The 22,023-nt window shown below is 39.5% G+C and overlaps 1 protein-coding gene across 2 annotated transcripts in view; it reads right to left on the bottom strand.

The window, feature by feature from the left end:
* The window catches only part of LOC136875075 (ubiquitin carboxyl-terminal hydrolase 3), a 204,683-nt gene that overhangs the window by 79,936 nt on the left and 102,724 nt on the right, over nt 1-22,023 (bottom strand). The gene's annotated exons all lie outside the window — the stretch shown is intronic.

Here is a 22,023-nt window from a genome sequence, read left to right as displayed (position 1 = left end):
ATGGAGAATATAAGTAAAGCCAGGATTTCCTCTTTCCTCCAGGCCTGTGCTTGTATAGATCAGGTTGGGTCGGTGTTGACCTCCACAGAATGTGTATTCTCCATGAAGAAATGCAACGGATTTTTCAAATCTCACTCCGTTTCCAGAAACATGACAAAGAGAACAACATTTAACAGTCTTCACAATTTTTAAGTATTTCCTCCAGCCAACCAATACTTGTATTAAATACGGTTGGACCCACACCTGTTACAACTAAATTCGTCCAAGATTGAAGCTATGTGCACTTTAAATACAGATTTCCATTGCATTTGTTGATTGTATTTTTCTCAAGTTTTTTATGTATCACTGCTTTGTGTAAATGTTTTTCTTCTTTATGTTATTTTAGCTGATAATGACCTCCGGACTAGGTCAAAACATGTCCTATGTAGCTTTTTAGACAGACCCTTTATCAAATGGCAAACGTGTATTGAACAGGTGGACTTTATACAATTAAATTCTTTTAGAATTTTATCTTAGATATTTAAAGTCAATACGGAACTGGAATGAAGTTCATTACTTGTAATAATCGCTGTATCTCTCAAGGATATGCAGCTCTGTCCATGTGATTGTATAATGTACTGATGATGGCTTCCTCCCATCTTAAAGTATTCTGCAGATAAAACAGAATCCCAAAATCTGATCTCCAAGTAAGAACTATACAAGAGGAGGCAGCTCTCTTTAAAACACTGACATTCTTTGAAAGAGAGAGAGGAATATTACCTGAATTGTTGAAATGGATTAGATATAATTGCTACAAGTGAAGTGCGTTGGTAGGAAGAGCAGGAATTCTCATCAGGCAACTTCAGAATAATCAACTCAAAATTAAGAAGGGGACATGCAAGAGTTTGTTTAACCTTTTGTTGGTCAAGGGATGAGTGCAGCACTCATGTTCTGGTTATTCTCTACAATATAAAATTAAATGCAGGTAAACTTTTGAATTACAGTATAACTCACTGTTAGGGTTTCAGAAATTGAGAAATGGAAATGGTGTGAGGGTATTGTTGACTTTGGTAGCAGCAAGACCTTGTTTCCGTCAACACTAAGAAAGAGCACTACGCTCACCCTCGACCTGTGATGTTACTATCCTTTTACACTTGGTTATTGTACAGAATTTTATGTTTTACGATACATTCTTGAGAATTTAGTGATAAACGATGGCTCAAAATGAAGAAAATTAGAGTTCTTTTACATTCTAGTAAATCCACCTAGACGAGGATAACGTATTTGAGCACCTTCAAATACCACCGGACTGAACCAGGAACGAGCCTACCAAGTTGGGGTCAGAAGGCTAGCGCCTCAACCCTCTGAGCCACTCAGCCCAGCAGGAATGAAAGATGAGCCAGCTGGCAGATACTGAAAAGTGAAGTAAGTACTTCATAAAATTTGGTTAAATATCCATGGTTATTAAAACAATGATATGGAGTTCTCGAAAGATTTAAGTTTTAGTGAAAATTTACTCTTTGCTGTATTTAGTCACTGTTTTTTGCCTATTTTTACACTTTAGGAGGTAATCACAATCACACAAGCCATCTGTTGGATTGTGGAATTCTGTATTTACACATATTTCATGGTTAAAGCCCTTCGAGGGCCCTGGGACCGCTACGGTAGCTGTGAAGGCCCTTCAGGAACTCTGAAAAGTGGTGGCAAAAGGGGCTCTGGTTAAGACGCAGCAGGTCGTTATGCTACTTAGGTTTCAGAATGGGTAAAGGAAAAAAGTAAATAAATGCAATGTAAATTTTAATCTTATACCAGTTATACAGTATCATTTGAAGTAATTCCACATAAGTATATGAGTTGACTATATTTGTAAGTAGTACAGGAGATATTATTAGTAGAATTTTGTAAACAATATAAATTTACTAAGGATGAGCTGTGTGTTTAATAGAAAAAATTGTTAGCGTAAATTGTATAATATTGTATTATAGGAAAATTTTGTTCTCTTGTTAATTTAATATTTAGTGCTTGACAATAATGTATTTTAGTGTACCATTTGCCACCGAGGTAGGCACCTCATTTGCAAATAAAGAGATTTGATTTGAATCCCCTATCAATATTGAATACTTTACTCTCTGGATTTGAAGTGGACCTAGTGGTTCTTGTATTATGAATCAATGATTCTTCACACCCCTTAATCACAGAGCAGGTGTCATAGATACAGGAAAGGCTTTGTTCGCATAATTCTCTGCTACACTGATAATAATAATATTTGCTTTAAGTCCCACTAACTACTTTATACAGTTTTTGGAGACGCCGAGGTGCCAGAATTTCTGTAGGAGTTCTCTTATGTGTCAGTAAATCTACCGACACAAGGCAGATGTACCTGAGCACCTTCAAATACCGCTGGACTGAACCAGGACCAAACCTGCCAAGCTGGGGTCAAAAGGCCAGCGCCTCAACTGTCTGAGCCACTCAGCCCGGCTACACTGATGTTACAGACTGCCTTTACTAATTTTGCTTTTGAGTTTTTACGCACTGCCAGGCTATGAACATTAGTAGTTCATCCAAAGGCACAACTCACAACAAATTGTAAACTCTATGCCTATAATTTAAATCTGTAAATATACAGTACATAGAAGTTGAGTACAGCAGAATTAATCATCGATAAACTTAGTACAGTTAGACAGGTTAGTCAACCTAAACAAAATCCTTCCACACAATCTCAAGAAATTGTACAAAAATGTTGAGATCACAATAATTGTCAATAAGAATGTTGATGAAGAAAAGAAATTGGAAGAAGAATTAAGTACATGAACATACAGTATTTGTTCTCTACTGGAAATTGGAAAAAAATGTTGCAGGTTTTGCTATTTTTTTTCCTCACGTAACTACTGGAATAAAAAATATATAAACTATTTTTCTGGTTCAAAACATCCAACTTATGTGACTCATAAGCAAAATAATATTCACACCCTGTGTAAGAAACATGACTTGCAGCCAATTCCATTCAGTCATCAAAAAAAGATGCACCAATAAAGAAAGGAGAAAATACCCTTATGAGAACACTCAGTATGATTTTTATACCAACAACAAAGAACTATTCAAAAGCGATACAGGCTTTTTGTGCTTAGGCCGTGTCAAGAAAATAAGGTGAAATTTTTTACGTTTTTCAGAGAACTTTGCTCAGCGCCTTCAGAAGAAAATCTTGAATGCTCACGAGGAAGACTTCTCCAAGAAAGAAAGTTTGAATTTAGAGATTACTAATAGAAGTGTAAGTTGTACGTTCATTTGTCACCAAATGGCTCGCCGTAAGTGGTACAGCGCTAGCATTTGAAGTGGAAGCTGACGACACCATCAGAATCAGTCTGAGAGGGGGTCACAGAATAGGTGGACACACATTATGAAAGTGTTCCACTGACACAAGCATGGAATGAAACGTCTGGGGATGAGTAATGCACGAATTTGGAAAACACCGAAACAAGGTAACACAAGTAAATGTAAATCCTTAATGGCTAGCAACCATGTATTACTTACTCGACAGCCAGTGTCCCTGTTGAAATTGTTAGGATTTCTATGTAATCCCACAGCTTCCCGTATAATCCTGAACCTGCAGTGTCCAGTGTGGGTAAGAGCTCGACCATCTTGGAACACGACATCATGACCCGATGATAGGGCGTGCTCAGCTATTGCTGATTTGTCTGGCTGGTTGAAACGAATATTTCACAAGTGTTCCTTGGTACGAGTATCAATGGACCGGCATGTTTGGCCAATGTATACCTTGCCGCAAGTACAGGGAATTTTGTATTCCCCAAGATGTAAAAGTGGGGACAATTTGTTCTTGGTTTTACCTAGACCGTGAGCAATTTTAGTGATGGTGCCAAACACAGATTTTTTATTGTGTTTGCGGAGGACCTTGGCAATTCGATCTGTGGTGTTGAGAATGTAAGGCAGGTAGGCAGTTCCCTTCACTTCTTCCTTCTGTGAGCTTTGCTTGGTCATTCCTCTGGGAAGCAAGGCTCTATGAATCTGCAAATCGCTGTAACCATTACCCTTGAATGTGACTGAGTGTGTCCATCTGCTCCTGGATATTTGATGGCTCACAAATTCATATCACCCTCTTGGCGAGTGTCATGAGAACGCCTTGTTTTTTTTGTGCTGGATGGTAGTGAGAATCTGCATGAAGATAGCAATTTGTGTGAGTAGGCTTACGATAGACTGTATGTCCTACGGAGCCATTCTTTCTTACTAGAACATCCAAGAAAGGAAGGCAGCCATCCGACTCCATCTCCGTAGTGAATTTAATTGAAGGATGTTGCTGATTTAGGTGGTTTTGAAATAAATGAAGTTTTTCAGGGTTCACAAACATATCATCACCATGCCTCCACCAAATCATAGGTTTGACGGGCACTGAAGCAATAGCCTCCTCCTCAAAATACTCCATAAAGAAATTAGCCACTATGGGCAATAGTGGACTTCCTATAGGCAACCCGTCTGTCTGTTCATAAAAATTGCATCTGAAGCAGAGGAACAAGCGCTCAGCTGCACAGGCCAACATCAATGCAGGATAAGTTGCCGTGCACTACAATGAAATGTGTTGGTTCCCCTGTGTTCAAAATGCATCAATCTAGCTTGCTTATTAATTGTTCCAATTCCCATAATGGGTGATGGACATTAAAATCACACAACAAGAGGACACAGAAGCTGATCTGTAAGGTAAATTACATCACTGAGGTTAAGAGGCTGGCTGGTGGGAAATAAGCATTACAAACCGTAGTTATGACAGGCAACGAAACACATACCGCTACTGCCTCCAGCTGGGTGTTTAGCGAAACCTCTTTGCTGTAGATATCAGAACGAGTAAAAATACTAATGCCACCGGCAGTCCGGTTACCATAATCCTGTTCTGTCGAGTATAGTCTAAAATTTCTCAATTTCTCTGGTCTGAGATTGGTTTCTTGAATACAGACTATACTCGCCACGAACTGAACAATTAGCTGGCGCAGCTCAGCAACCATAACCATTACAATTCCATAGCACCAGTGTCATAGTTTGGACTCTTAAAAAGTGGCGAGATGCTACTAAACCTATACTGACAACCTCATCCGAAGATGGAAATAAACGCTCGACTTGCATCATCTCATCACCAGACGATCTGATGTATGCCTTGAGTTTCTTCGACTTTTTCCAGGTAGGGGTTTTCCAGCAGACCCGCCAAAGGGAGGACATGTGTCCCCATCTGCAGGAGGGATGGAAAAGTGCCTGGTAAGGGCGTCTTTCTTCCCCTCCTTTTCTTGTTTAGACAGGCTCCGCCGGCTTGGCTGTGGCTTTTGCCAACCTCTTGGGGGAGGAGGACTTGGCCTTCACCAACTCCTGTGGCGGCTTAAGTTTCCCAGCCAGCACAGACTTCTTTTACTCTTTGGCATAGCGATCTTTGCAGGTGTCAATGAAACTAACGATGAGCCTGATAGACTATGTGCTATCATGCTAAAGTCTAATGTTTTCAGAGAAGCATTCATTGGAATGAAACTTACTGTGCACGTCCTGGTAGGAAAGACCATCCAGGATCTTGATCTCCTGAATCATCTTCTCACTGGAACAGACTGGACAACTTCTTTCTCACGGAGAATGAAGAACAAGGCAGTTAGTGCACTTATTCAGACGTGCACTCTTCTGCGCCATGAGCTTCTCTTCCACATGTACCACACACAGACGGATTCAAACAACTAGAGACCATATGTCCGAATCCTTGGCAATGACAGCACCGCATGGGAGGCAGGATGTACAATCTCACATCACAACAATAGGTTGTAACCTTGACTTTTTCTGGTAACACTGACAATTTGAAGAAGACAATGAACGCAACTGCGACAATGCCTTCACCATTGACTTTGCCCGTAATGAGCAAGGCGTGTCACACCATGGTACTTCATATCTTCCATCAACTCATCATCAGTGTTTAACTTGAGATTGCAGGGGGAGGAAGATGAATCCATGAACCAAATTCAAGGATTTATGTTCTTCCACTTTGATGGGGATTTTGGCACCTGGTCACAGCAGCTTGAAATGCAGTGCACGTCTTCAAAAACAAGCTACCATTGCACATTTTCTTCAAGTCTTCAAGTGTGCCGTAGACACCTTTGATGCGTCTTCTGAAAAAGACTTCGCTAGCTTAAAATCTTGCCCATCGATTTTGGTAGTAACCAGGAACCTAAGGAAGCTGAATCCCATGCTTTCACGCTGCGCTTGTTCCCAGGGGGCGACTCCCTGAGAGAATCCAAATTTGAAGACTTGGGTGGAGGACCACCCTGGGCATACTTGAGATGATTGTGTCCAGCCATGCCTGGAAACATCCTCCCCAAATGCCACCCAATCCAATCAGGAGCCTCTGCAGCGAAACCAAACAGCCAAGGCAATTCCCACCTGGTCATAGCAGATATCGCCCAGGGTCTGATGTTGGACGATGCCTAATACAGGCTGACTGAGGCTCTGAGCATTCCTCAACAACAACAAACAGTACTGAATAGGTGGAAACCTTTAGCTTTTGTTTTACACTATATTTCTCCTCAATATGGATTAATACGAAATTTATTACCTATGATCTTCATATTATCTTTTAACTCCACCATTGCCGGCCCCAAGTCCGGGGCCCCATCTCGCAAGTGATGGGGAAGGAGGAGGAGGAGGAGGAGGGGGAGGAGGAGGAGGGGGAGGAGGAGGAGGGGGAGGAGGAGGAGTAACACCTCGTTAAAAAACCTGGGTCCATCTGGCTCCGGATGGTAGTACCCTGCAAGGGCCCCTGCCTAGGGTTACTAGGTGAAACTTGGCCAATGGTCTCAAAGACAGAAGACGAGTTTCAGATTCCCAATGGCGGAGAGAGCAGAAGAGCTGCCTCCAGGACTCACAATCCTGGTTGTATTTTCGTGGTCTTCGGGCCACACTAGAAATAACTTTCATCAGTAATGGAAGTGTGTCAAAGTCCTTAATCGCAACTTCGGCGGAGATGGAAACCATCGGTACGGTGTAGTTGGCAGATGAGGCACTCTATCTTTCTGGGAATTAATGCAGAGAGGAACGTAGCATCTGTTCTCCAGGTCAGAAGCGGCCTAACTACCTGCTGGCAGCAGCTCTAAAATGCTTGGCGACAGGCTCCGTGACAAGCCGGCCATAAAAACATATCGTCACATCTTTATGGAAATGTTGTCTCATGGAATCGGAACCACACCTAGGGCGTATCCCGCTAAAAGCGACGCGTGTTGGCAGGGCCCAAACAGCATGAAAAGTATGCAAGGATTACCATCGCACGGGCGGCGACGGCTAAACAAGCGAGCCCCCACACTCTGTATAGCATCACTGAACATAGGGACTATGTCTGGTCGTAGCAGTGAATTAGCCACAGCACTTGAAAGAAGGCATATAGACATATGTGCGGTGCAGGAGACAAGATGGAGTGGAGAAGAGTCACGCGACATTGGGTGTGGATAATAACTCATATACAACGGAACCCGAAGAACAATTAACGGTGTTGGCATTGTTATATCCGCAAATTTTGACGGTTCTGTCTCTGAGGTGCAACGCTACGATGATCGATTGATGAAAATCGTATATGTCGCGGGTAGAAGGAAGGTCCATTTTTTCAGTGCCTATGCTCCACAAACCAGCCTAGACGCGGAAACAAAAGATGCCTTCTGGGAATTGATTGATGAGAAGACTGCTGAAGTGCCACCAGACGACTACCTTATCGTTGCCGGTGATCTGAATGGACACGTTGGACAGAGGAAAGAAGACCACACTGCCCATGGTGGACATGGATATGGGGAGAAAAACAGCGACGGCCAACAAATTCTTTTTCAAACGACAATATTAGGAAATGCTTTGGCGTTGCACCGATCCAGAAGAAAATGCAGGAAAACCGTCTGCGCTGTGGACATGTGTTGCGTGCAGAAGGCAATACACTGGCAAAGTCAGTGTATACATTGGCAGTCGCTGGAAAGAGGCCCAAGAGACGACCAAGACAGCGATGGATCAATACAGTGCACAACGACCTGAAAGCTGTAAGACTACATCCTGACATGGCCCGTGACCGAATTAAATGGAGACAACGAATCCACACAGTGGACCCTGCCACCAGGCGGGACAAACTCTAAAGAAGAAGATCTTCATATTATCTTTTACTCCACTTCATTTTTTCGTTCTCACACACTGCTTTTCGTTTCCATTTTTAGATCCTGGCTATACTGAAGAAATGTAACGGATTTTTAACTTCTTGTTACTTGTTGTTTAAAGGGCCTAACATCGAAGGTCATCGGCCCAAGGACTTTTAAAAAAACTTCACTCCATTTCCAGAAGCATGACAAATAGAACAACATTTAACAGTCTTCACAATTTTAAGTATTTCCTCCAGCCAACCAATAGCTGTATTAAATACGGTTTGACCCACACATGTTACAACTAAATTCATCCAAGATTGAAGCAATGTACATTCTAAACATAGATTTTCATTGCATTTGTCAAGTTTTTATGTATCACTGTTTTTGTGTATGTCTTTCATCTTCATGTTATTTTAGCTGATGATGACATGTCCTATGTAACGTTTCAGACAGGCCATTTATCAAATGGCAAACATGTACTGAACTGGTGTACTTTATAAAATTAAATTCTTTTAGAATTTTATCTTAGATATTTAAAGTCAATACGGAACCGGAATGAAGTTCATTACCTGTAATATTAGGACCACACAAAGAGGTGAAGAACCTACCAACTCTACTGGAATTAATGGAATAATTCAACAACAACATATTTGAAGGTGAATGTCTTCAAAATTATCATTCTATAATGCGTCTCTATTTAAAAGACAGCACATGGAGCGCACTGATGTCAGATATATAGCAGATATAAAGCTGTACAAGGCAAGGCACACGATGTAACAAAACCCTTATACAGACGTGTTTTTAGTGAAAAACACTAAATTTCTGATATACAGTGCATTTGTTTGTTGCTTAAAAAATGCACCTCATGCCCTACAGATTATAACACAGTACAATTATTTAGGTATGCTACAGCAAGGTTTAGAGCATAATTTAATTGCACATAATATAATAAATTATTCAGTTCAAATATAATAATTAGGTTCTGGATATTTATCACACTTCTACACTTCGGACTTCTGCCCTTGGACTAGTTTATCCCGTGGCTGAATATTGTGCTCCAATCTGGATAAACAGCGCTCATGTTAAGCTTGTTGATACTCAGCTCAACCAAACCATGCGTTTAATATCAGAGACAATCAAATGTACTCCAACATACTGGCTACCATCATTAAGTCACATACCACCTCTATCCGTGAGAAGAGAACAAGCACTTATCAAGGTGTACAATAATATGTGCAACAACTCTTCTCTTCCTGTACATCTTGACCTCCCTGTTATTAACAGGAAGATTCTTCGCTCTCGCCACCCTCCATTGAATACTGCAAGGAAGCTTGCTTAAAGTAATTTCAACATGAATGACAGCTGGAAGCAATTATGGAAGACCTCTGCAACACCAGAACAGCAAGCTACGCCATGCATGACATCTAAGCCACCAGGTTTTGAGCTCACCAGAAAAATTTGGTGTACTCTAAACCGAATCAAAACTAATTGTGGTAGATGTGCAGGCTCCCTTTATAAATGGAAGAAAATTCCATCTCCCGAGTGTAGTTGTGGTGCTGAAAGACAAACTGTTCAGCATATTATCCAAGAATGCCCTCTATCAGCCTTCTCAGGAGATTCAGCCGAGTTCCTGATGGCCACTAAAAACGGTGTTAATTATATTAGAGATACCAATCTGACATTTTGACTTAATGTGTTCAAACGTGAAAATAATTTTAAAATACTTTTATTGTGATGTGATTGTAAACCATACGATAAATAAATAAATAAATAAATAAATAAATAAATAAATAAATAAATAAATAAATAAATAAATAAATAAATAAATAAATAAATAAATAAATAAATAAATAAATAAATAAATAAATAAATAAATAATCACGCATCATATTTTTTCGTTAAATTATTTCCATGGAAAATACATGTTAAGCATGTTTTATCTACGGTGACTAAAACTGTGCAATTTTCACAGGTCATATAAAGTCATATTTTGGCTTTTTTAACGTTTTTTGTCATTTTCGGGTAATGTCATATCATGGTCATATTTCCCCGTGAATTTTCGTATTTTTCATCATGTTTTCATCTTTTCCTTCCATTTTCGCATACCTGCTTTCAGTCGTCTCAAAGACAGATTTTTCATATCTCCTAATTGTTGTATGTAATTTCTTACAATTATCTTTCTTAGAAATATATATTTATGTGAATTAGGAGGGTAAGCTGTATAGAAAGAGACAGATGAGTGGAAAGCGACAGACGCAAAAGCAGCATAAGGACAGTTGAGGATGGATATCGTCAGGTTTTGTACCAAGGTCAACCGCTTCCGTAAATAACTTTAGCAGGTAGAATTGTCTTCATGGGGGTGTAAGGAGAAGGCAATTATAGAAAAGTACAGTGGGCTCAGTTACTGAACAGATTTCGCTGTATGTGTGTTTGATCGCGAATACTTTCAGTTCATTACGCCAAAAACAAACTGTTCGATAAGTGAAAAATTGTAAGTATTTGTGCGGGACCCGAACAGGGTATCGGCAGTGGTAGCCGCTCTTTGACTGGACCTTCCGGACTTCTACGGCTTCAGGAAGACTTCAAGAATTATTTTCAGCATAATTACTTACAAATGAACTTTCATCAAGAAATTTTCTGACTATAAACTACTATGATTGAAAGTTAGTACCCATTCTGCAAGGCCTTTGGTAGAAACAAAACGTTAAATTTACTGGCCCAAAAACCAAAATGGTGAGGAGGGGAACACTTGCGCTCATTAACATTTACATTAAATGCATAAAAACCTATTTTGGTTCCATATTGAACTGGGATTACAATGAAATATATTTTGGATCCACCTTTTCAATACAATAATAGTTTTTGATGTGAATTATATCACATGCCATTCACAAAAGAATGATACTAGTTTCAATACTAATTCTGTGTCACCATCAGCCAATGATGCAAAGTTGCAAATTACAAATACCCAAAATCAATATAAAAACACATGACAAGGAATATACAGTAGCCAATGATAAGTTAAAAATAAGCTTAAAAGTATGGTACAAAAACGTATAATGTAAATATGGTTCATTACACCATGGCGTAAAATTATATAAAATCTTGGGTGAAGAACAAGGTTGTTAAACCTATGTACACGTGATTGGTTATGCTGCTTAATTAAAGCTTTAAAATTTTTATATCTTGTGCCTTGTTAGAGGGAAGCGTAAAACATATATCATGTTTTGTAGAAGCTGTAGTATTTGACAGTGTCATTGAAGTCTTAAATCAGGCGGTTCCAGAGGAAACAAGGTGATCATGTGAAGATCTTACTTTACAAGAATCATGGTGGAGTCCCAGTTCGATATGGGGCAAGGAACACCTTGTGCAGCGTGTTGGAGTAGTTGATGAGTAGAGTGGGACTGGAGTAGTTGATGAGTAGAGTGGGACTGGACTTCCAGAAGTGGGACTGGAGTAGTTGATGAGTAGAGTGGGACTGGACTTCCAGAAGACTGTTGAGCGTATAAGACAGTTATAAAGCAAAGACACTCTTCCTAATAATGTAAAGGATGAATGGAGCCTTTGGAAGCTGGAATGATATAATGTTTGGAGAGCAGTCTCCTAGATAATTTTGTGGAGCAAAGGTGCTCCTGTAAGATAGAATATTTTTAATACTCTCTCTCCTACACATATTTTTGAATGGAGCAGTGGTTGCTCTTGTCACATTGGCAAGGTAGGAGCTTCAAGCTCGTATTGTTAATTAATATTGTTTAATTATTCTAGGAATTCATAATATTACTTCTCGAGCTCATTGTTACACCTGAAATTTTGTTATTCACTTAGCAAATTGTTTTTGTTAAAAAAATTTTTTTTTTTTGCTAGGGGCTTTACGTCGCACCGACACAGATAGGTCTTATGGCGACGATGGGATAGGAAAGGCCTAGGAGTTGGAAGGAAGCGGCCGTGGCCTTAATTAAGGTACAGCCCCAGCATTTGCCTGGTGTGAAAATGGGAAACCACGGAAAACCATTTTCAGGGCTGCCGATAGTGGGATTCGAACCTACTATCTCCCGGATGCAAGCTCACAGCCGCGCGCCTCTACGCGCACGGCCAACTCGCCCGGTTTGTTAAAATTTAACATCTGAAAAGAAAAAAAGAAAATGGTTAAGAAAGGAAATAAAACTGCCAATTTTAAAGTTTAAAATTAATTTTTCGACTTCAGTATATCCACCCATTTATGCCCACACCTTTTTTCACCTCTGTCCACCACAAGATCTCTGTAACAACAACAAAAACAACAACAACAACAACAACAACAACAACGTTATAATAAAGAATTACAAAAATTAATTTGTTCCTCAACACCTTGAATCTCTTCTGCTTTCCACAGATCATTTTCAATTTTGGGCGGTCAACGTATTTGCCCAATTTTGTGTGTTGGTATGCAGCCAAAATTAAATTACTCATTTCTTATTTTTTGAGTGAGACTGTTCATTTTCATATCGTTCTTCCGCTGCGTCCATATCATTTCAATAGGATTAAGTTCACAGTGGTATGGTGGAAGGGGAAGAAGATGTTTTTCTACTGAATTAGCCGTCTCGTCAATGATGTACACTCATGTTCATAAAAACCAGAACACCTTAAAAGACTATAGATAGGAAGTTCATATTCACAGGACATGTGCATTAGTATGTTCTGAAGAAATGATTAGCATTTGAACCATGTCGGCCCTCAGGTTTAAGGTCCGCATTGATATGTCAGCGCACCACCAGCGAATGGATGTGTCTGCGGATCTCGCTGTCGCTATAAACCGAAGATAATGGATCAGTGTGACTTGAGCAGATGTGCAGGATGCCTCGCAGACGTATGCGAGAACCGTACCATCAGATGAGTGAGTTTGAAAGAAGGCACATTATTGGCATGAGAGAACGTGATGCATCCATCCGGGAAATTGCTGCTCGTATGGGACGAAGTGTGTTGGCAGTGCAACAGGTGCGTACAGAAAGGTTCACAGGAGGCCGTAGAACATGACAAGATGGATCTGGTCACACCACCCAGATCACCCTGCGAGAAGATAAGACACCTCAACCAAATGGCATTGCAGGACAGACATGAGTCCTCCTCGGCTCTGGCGCAACAGTGGAACAGTGTAACACATGGTACATTATCAGAAGAGACAGTCCGTCACCGTTTATTACAGTCTGGGTTACCGGCGCATCAACCACTTATCCGTCTACCTTTCACTAATGTGCATAAACATTCTAGACTGCAATGGTGTATGGGACGTCAGTGGGGACAGGAATGACAGCAGATAGTGTTTTTGGACGAACCCAGTTTCTGTCTGTCTGAAAATGATGGCCGCATTTTGGTTTGCCGCAGACAGGGGAGAGGCATCACACCGACTGCATTCGCACAAGACATACAGTGCCAACTCAAGGCCATATGGTGTGGGGTACTATTGGGTACAATCACAAATCACAGTTGGTGATTGTCCAGGGCACTGTGACCAGTTTGACCCACGTGAATGACACCTGCGACCCGTAGCCACACCCTTTCTGTACGACACCCCACACGCCATATTTCAGCAGGATAATGCGCGACCATATGTTGCTACACGAACACGTGCCTTCTTGTTGTCACAGGATGTCAGACTGTTGCCCTGGTCTGACTGATCACCGGACTTGTCGCCAATCGAAAATGTGTGGGAAATGGTGAAATCACGGGTGTGGCACTGTGACCCAATGCCAACCAACCAAACTGTGGAACCAGGCGAATGCAGCATGGATGGCTATACCCCAGGACAAAATTCGCACCTTATACATGTCGATGCCATCACACATGGAACAAGTTATCAGTGTGCATGAGGACCCAGTGCCTACTAGGCAACAGGACACATACAGAACTTACGTGACTGAAATGCTAATCATTTCTGCAGAACATACTAATGAACATGTCCTGTGAATATGAACTTCCTCTCTCTAGTCTTTCAAGGTGTTCTGTTTTTTATGAACATGAGTGTATTTATCATGTATATCTCTATTTTGATTCACAATTTTAAAAAGCTCCCATTTCAACAATATCATTTCGAAAAGGGGTAGGGGTCCCCATTTTTGTGAAACAGTCTACAAACTTTTTTTTTTTTTCCATGAAGGTATATGTAAAAATTTGCATTTTCATCTGCGATAGCCTGCATTGTCTATTACTAGGACAGATCCTTTGGGAACATTGGGCAACAATTGCTCGGCAAACCACTTTTCACACACTTCACCTGTCTTTGATTGTGTGCATCTGCAGTGTTGTTTTGGCACAGGGATATAAATTTGGCACCATTAACAAACCCTGTTTCATTCCCGGCATGAACCAAGGCAAACCTCGACCCACAAGTCCTAGGTAGCCTAAGACCTGCGCTAACATCTTCAATTGCTGAATAACATGCACTTTTAATTTGGTGTCTCTCCATTCTTTTGTCACGATGTGGCGTATGCTTACCCTAAACTCATCTCTAAAAGTAATAATTTTCATTTCTTCCCTAATTTTTTTTTTCAAGTCTTTGAGATCCTTATGACACCATCTGACTATATCATCCCTTTCAATAAGGGTGTATTTGTTTGCCCTTCTTACATATTTAAACCCTATATCATGAAAAAACCTATTTAAAGTAGACCTCCACAAATTTAGTCGAGTATCATCACTAATCTGTTAAAATATGCTGTTGGTATGTTCTCAAAGAACAAGGAATGAATTAGGCAATTTTTTCCTTACCCACTCTAAGGTTTCTTTTTTATGCCGGCATTTTCAGAGGACCTTTTGTTTTCACTTTTCTTATTCTATATATTAAACATTTTGAACACCTGATAGATTCTGCTCTCTCTTTAACTGCCTGGATAGCATCCAGTTTCTTTAAGAAATAATTAAATATATTCAGTGCTGTAATTTGTCCTTTACTGTGTAGTTTGCCATTACTAGGCTTTCTAGCTTCCATATTCATAATTTATCAGATTAAATGTGTGCACACACTGACGTAGCCAGGGGGGGCCCCCAAAAAAATATATTTCCTGAAACTAGAGCGAGGATCAGCCGTTGATTTACGTACGGCACAAACAACTTAAAAACTTACGCCGAAATGTTAAATTAACGTAGCGACAAAGAATCTACTAGCAAGGCTCAATAGGGCCATACATAATTCTCCATATCTGTACTGCTTGAATGAGAGGAAACACTTAGGATTGTGATGCGCGGGGGATCTTTCCCAGTAGAGGCCTCAGTATTGGGAATGTAACCGTGTGTTGACAAATGTCAAGAGATGAGGAAAAGGGCAATTAGCAAGGGATTACTCAGTAGGGAGCCGGAACGTCACCACCGAGATAACAGAAGCCACGGCCAGAAACAGCTGCAAGCTTACAACATCATGTCAGCTTTTGCACATCGGTTCGAGAAAACAACAATATCCTAGGGATCCTGGTGGGGTTGTATCATAGTTGAGAGATGTGCTGTGTTTATGTTGCAGCGTTGGGAAGACTGTGCCAGGATTGTGAGCTGCACGTTCGTTTCTCATTTTGTGCCATATATTGAACCCATAATTCTACGATGATAAATAATTGCGGATATTTATTTCAGCTACAAATAACTTTTTTGAGAATAGCCATGTTTTATTTCAAGAGTCTCGCTCCCTCTGTGGGAACAAAACTCGCCGTGACGAGCGTGCCACCCTCTCGTGAAATGCCGGGACACTTCGGTTGATATAGAGTACTGACTAAGCAATTTTGAAAAAACCTTCACAATGAGAGATTTTGGTGACATGGTTAATCCAGGAATAAAGGATCGAAACTATTAATAAACATTACATGAAGACAGAATCCACACGGTGAATTTAAATGAAATTAAGCCTGGGGAAAAGTTCGCATTCATACTCGTGGATTTGCAACATGTGGCGAGATCATCTCTGAAGAAAGCCCGCAAAATTACATGTCAGAAATAAATTTATTATGCCCGTTGCAAGTAAGGGAAAAATATAAAAATAATATCATAGTGAATTACAATTCTGTCTGAATTTGTGGAATAAATTTCAAGAAGATTGGTCCAGCGGATGTGGAATTAGGAGATTGCACTACCAAGCTTTACAATCAGGGTAGCGTCCTCTCAGAGGATATAAAAGAAATCCCCTCCACCTACATTTACACATTCTATCTGAAGGTCTGGGCGGTGAAACCCACGTCGCTCGTCTACAAGAAATTGCAGTATTTATTTCTTAAAAATTAATTATATATTCGTGCCGATGGTTCAAGTAGAGTATTTAATTGAAGGTGATAGAAATTTTGCTGAGCTTCCGCCGATGAAAACCGTGAAGGCATAGATATCTACTTAAAATACGTAGCTGATTTCATTTTATTACACTGAGTGTTTGAAATTGTCAAGGGAGGTTTTGGGAGGCTAGTCAGAAACAGGTCTGGTTTTGTTATCTTTTGAAACACCTGTTATTATTAGGGTGAACGAGGACAGAGTCCTGGGAGAAAGTCGCAGTCGACAGCAGAAAGAAAAGTTCGTCGCATGCTATAAAGCGAGGAAAGTGCGTCATTTGTGTTGTTAATCAATAGAGAGTGTAAAATCTGTGTATTTTTAAGAAATCTATAAGAAGATGATGTACTCTGCAACCATGAGTGGCTGAATCTGAGGTCAGCTGGCTAAAAATGTAGCCAGAATCTCCAAGATGACTACTTACAGGTCTGTCTATATTTTGTATTAATGTTGTAGATAGAATTTGTATGTCCCAATAAAATTTTCCAGTGAGTGTCGAATTAGTATTTAATAATGATCAGGCGAAAATGTTATATTACTGGTCGTCATGTGAAACTCTTCAGAGCAGTAAAAATCACGTTGAGAAACTGTAAAATGCGAAGTTTAAATAATGTGTTAAAATTCTTTGAGATAGTGTTCAAACTGAGTAAAGTTCGAAAGGTGATAACGATAATGTAGTCGCGGTGAATACAATAATTTCGAATATCGTAGGAGTTCAGAAAATTTTAGTCGAAATAATAATCATAATAATAATAATAATAATAATAATAATAATAATAATAATATTTACAGCAGGATAACATTTTTCTACGGTAAACATGTATTTACCAGAAATGTTGAATAAGATTTGCGTTTGTCTCGAAATCCAGTGAAGCCTGACAAAGTTTTATTTATTCGTGGGAAGTTCATTTTTGTGACACTGTGTATGTTGGTGATATAGGAATGTATATAGGTATGTTATTTGTCTTTGAGGTCCGACAGTTGTATTGAAATCAATGAAAAGATTCTCATGAAATTGTTCGTCATGGGGGTGTCAAGGTTTGAAAGGTTTTGAAACAGGAAGAAATGAATTGTGTCGGAATGATAGGTTGAGAGAATAGTTGCGTAGATGTTGAAGGCATAGGAAGCCTGTATTTCATGAGTAATGCCACCGTGATAATAGGCGATGAAGATGAATTTTTGAGACAGGCTATATTTGTCGATGGCAAAGAATTTTTGAAACAGGCTGTATATTAAACGTGATATTTCTGAGGCAGGCTGTATTGAGATTCCGTTAGCAATCCGGAACAGCTGACCGGTTGAATGGTAGTCAAAGTCGAAATGAGTGCTTTGTGACGCACATTATGATTTCAAGTCAAGAACTCCCCGTGAAAAACAATTTCTGTAGAAGATTGTAACTCTTTGCAGTTAAGTCCAAATGATGATTTACGTAAAGTCAGCATAGTGAATGTTATAGTGAGTGACCTCAAGAATAAAAGGGCATTCTGAACACACGGTTTGTGTTATTTAACTGTAGTAACAAATTTCCATGCAGTAAATTTTTTAATATTACGAGACGAGATTATCATTACATTGGAAACATTGTGGGATGAGATACTGGACGTTATTAAAGTGATAGTTTGGCTGTGTAGATTCAAGGAATTTCGCTTCGCTGGATAGTTTATGGATACGAATGTTTGGTACAGTGAGATGGTAAGCGATTTTTGGACCTCACCCTAGAATTACAGTGTGAATTCTGCGGTGATGATTACTGTTTTGGCGATATTCACGTAATGTTAGACATGTGTTGAATTTATTATAATTATTCCAAACTTCACGTGTATGTTGAGATCGTGTTTGAGCCGTGGATTGAGTAGTCACGCATTATTTATTTTCAATTTCACGTTTTATTGACAAGATAGGGACTTAGTTGCATTTCCAGACTTGCATTCATTCTGTGGCAAGATTAGTTTCATTGTGTGCTATAGTTTCTACAAGGTTTCCAGCTAAATATCAGTAATTATGTTTGAAGTTACGATTTCGCCTGACATTTTAGAGGATGAATAGATATCCCAGTTTCCGCTCGACAATAGATTTAGGACGTTACACGTATCATAGGAGTATACTGATGAGTAGACATCCTCATTTACGCTCAACGATAGATTTCGGATGCTGCGTATGTATATAGATGTTATTGTTAGGATGTGTAGTAGACACGATGTAGGCTCAACGACAGGATTAGGGTGTCGTCTGTATATAGTCAAGTCTTTTTTGTGAAGTGACTTGAACGATGGTAGTGTCTGCAGTAGTGTATGTAATGCGAAGAGTGGTAGCAAAGTAATATTGAGGCCATGTTTCGGCACAATCCTTATTAGCCGGAAGGGGTTTACATAAGATTATGGAACCACTAGTGGCATAAACTTGAGGGTTGTCCAGCATTGGATACTGAGCTAACAGAGATTGATTATTACTGCTGTTTGCCACGTGCATTTGAGTTCATTGAACTTCAGTATTTTAAAAAAATTTTCTTGACTTAATTATTTTGTCGTTCAGATGTTCGATTGCTTTGATAGTGTGCATGTTGACACTTAGCTTATCTATGTGAGACTTGAGTTACAAATGCAGGTTCGATTCGTCAGCTGGGAATACATTTAGTTTTTCAATTTTCGTTCTTTCATTTTGTAACAGGTATGACTTTGGTCTATAAATAACTTGTAGTTAGTTTATTGGGATAAACATAAGTAGATGGATCTGTACTGGTAGTCATAGTTTGTCAAACGGAAAGAATTCTTTAGATTGTTTTGGTATTTTGGATTTTATTTTATCATGTGGACTTGCAAGTTTGTTAAACATAACTGTTTACAACCTGAAAGTTGGTTTTATAAGAATATTTTTCAAGTGATTTACCACTTTTTTTAATTCTTTAACTTCAGTGTTTAGCATTTCTTCTAAATGCGTGATGAATAAGTGTTTCCTGCATTTCGCAGTTTTGTTCCTTCAGAACGACATAACGTAAGATCCTCTCAGATCGAGTTGTTGTTAGTTCCTTCTGAACAGCTGTTTGGGTGATGCATGTTTCAGCATCGGGATTATTCCATAACTTAAGGGGGTCACGAGAAGACAATACATGGTGGAATTTTATTTTTAATTATGACTGCCACTGTTAACTTGTAGTGAACACCATGCTTTCCAGTAGTATTTCGCAACCTATCCAAAGCAACTGATAGTTTGGTTCGATTAAGGGTCCATTCGGCGGGTGTTCCCATATCCGACAGGGTATTTGACTGGTGGATAACCTTAATTAAATGTAAATCTGGCATTCTACTTGTTGAAGGTCAGATTTTCCACGGATCATGTGGATTAATTCTCAGTTATCGTTTGGATCAAATGTGCCCGATTTTCAGGTTTATTTCTTTTTTCTACTTTTCACTGTCCACTAATTTGTGATATTTTCTACTTCCCTCCGAAGAAAGTTCTTCGATAAATGTAAAAGGATAACATTCACGCAATGCAATGTGAAAAGTTAAATAATTTTTAAAAATTTTGATGAATGATTTTATAACATAATTTTTTGCATTTTGATAATTTAATTAAAGTTAGTAAGCACATATTTGCTCCTCATTTCAAGTAGTTGGGCTCTCTTCTGAACCCCATCATCCCCGCTACGACCCCAATATTTAAGAGTTTGATACTGCTCTACTGCAGCAGCTGTGGCCGACCAACAATGGAATGGTAAGTTCAAGGGTTCAATATATTTAAAGATAAAAATTTCATTGTTCCGTATTGAAATTATTGACGTTAAAAATTAAATAACTGGAAAGGAGGTTCAACCTATTCAATACTCAAAAGAAATAAACATAGCAATTACATTTCTATTTAAATGGGATGGACCGTTTTGTCACTAAGAAGCCAAAACTACGTGCATCCTCAGTAAGTTATGAAAAAGTTTTTTATTCTAACAAGAGCAAGACAGATCACGGGTTGGATTCCCGGCCAGGTCACGGATTTTTACCTCGATCTGAGGGCTGGTTCAAGGTACACTTATCCCCTGTGCTTATAATTGAGGAGCTAATGGACGGTGAGATGGCGGCCCCAGTCTAGAAAGCAAAGAATAACGGCGGAGAGGATTCGTCCTGCTGACAACGCGACACCTCGTGATCTGAAGGCCTTCGGGCTGAACAGCGGTCACTTGGTAGGCAATGACCCTTCGGGGCTGTTACGCCATGGAGTTTGGTTCGGAAAAGTGAACAGAGAAGGAAGCGACACCCCTGCAAGGCTCTTTAGCATACAGCTAGTTCTTCCGTCTGGTCATGTGCATTTAGGACAGTTGGAAAATGTACTCCTTAATAAATGCTCCTCATAAAACCTTTACAAACATACTAACTGCATCTATTTATAACAATAATCACAAACGCCTCCATTTCATGTGGCTTAGTTGGTTGAGTCGCTATCCTTCTGAGTCCGAGTTCGCATTTTCAAATCCCGGCTTGGGTCGGTGCCCTTTAAAACAGTGTTGAAATGGCAACAGCTCCATGTCGTTGGTTTCTGGCACGTTAATAAAAAGTATACATACGAATATTATCATCACAAAAATGTAACTTTAAACTACTATATACTGTATCCCAGGCTTGCGACGGGAACTAATTAACAATTTGCTTTACGTCTCACCGACATAAATAGGTCTTATGGTGACGGTGGGACAGGAAAGGCCCAGGAGTGGGAAGAAAGCAGCTGTGGCCTTAATTAAGGTACAGCCCCAGCATTTGCTTGGTGTGAAAATGGGGAAACCACAGGAAACCATTTTCAAGGCTGCCGACAGTGCGGTTCGAATCCACTATCTCCCGTATACAAGCTCACAGCTGTGCGGCCCTAACCGTGAGGAGAAACTAATAGGACAAGGTAAATCCTACCTAGCATATATTGTGACGTGTATTTTTCTTTACCACCTAACAAAATATCTATACCCATACCCCTTACATTCTCCGTCTTACTAATAAACGGTGTATAACTTTTATACAAGGTTTATACGCCGTTTATGTGAAATTCGTTACTAATAAACCGTGTATAAGCCTCCTGTGTATACATCTGTTATAGTTATTCATTGGATTGCTTATACAGACCGGGACCCTTGTATAAGTGTTGTATAGCAGCGAGTAGCGGAAAAAGAAACGAGTGAGCAGTTTATTTTCGTGGTATTTATTGTCTACAGTAATATAATCGTGGAGAAATATTCGACTTTTCCATTTAACTTTGAAAGAATGGATGACAACGTTGATGATCTTCACGATATTTTAAACATAGAAGACATACACCGTTCAGAGGTTATGGACGCTAGACATCTTTGTAAAGTAAAACACTTTAAAGAGACGGAATGGCAATGAATAACTATAAAATAAATTATGGTTGGGCGTATTTTTGTGTAATAATGTGTTACTGCTTAATAGACTTTTGATATTGCGAGTTTATTATACATTATCTGCCCCTACAAAGATCTTTCTCAAATTTGAGTACCTATAAAATGGGACATATTCCTTGAGATAAAAAATGGCATAACTTGAAAACCATACATAATATGATTTCCATACTTTGTAGTTGAATACCCAGAAATCACTGCCTGCTCGATCTGCATCCGATGGCTGCTTAT

Source organism: Anabrus simplex, chromosome 1 (genome assembly GCF_040414725.1).
Source record: "Anabrus simplex isolate iqAnaSimp1 chromosome 1, ASM4041472v1, whole genome shotgun sequence".
NCBI lineage: Eukaryota > Metazoa > Arthropoda > Insecta > Orthoptera > Tettigoniidae > Anabrus > Anabrus simplex.
This window is presented reverse-complemented; position numbering and strand designations above follow the sequence as displayed.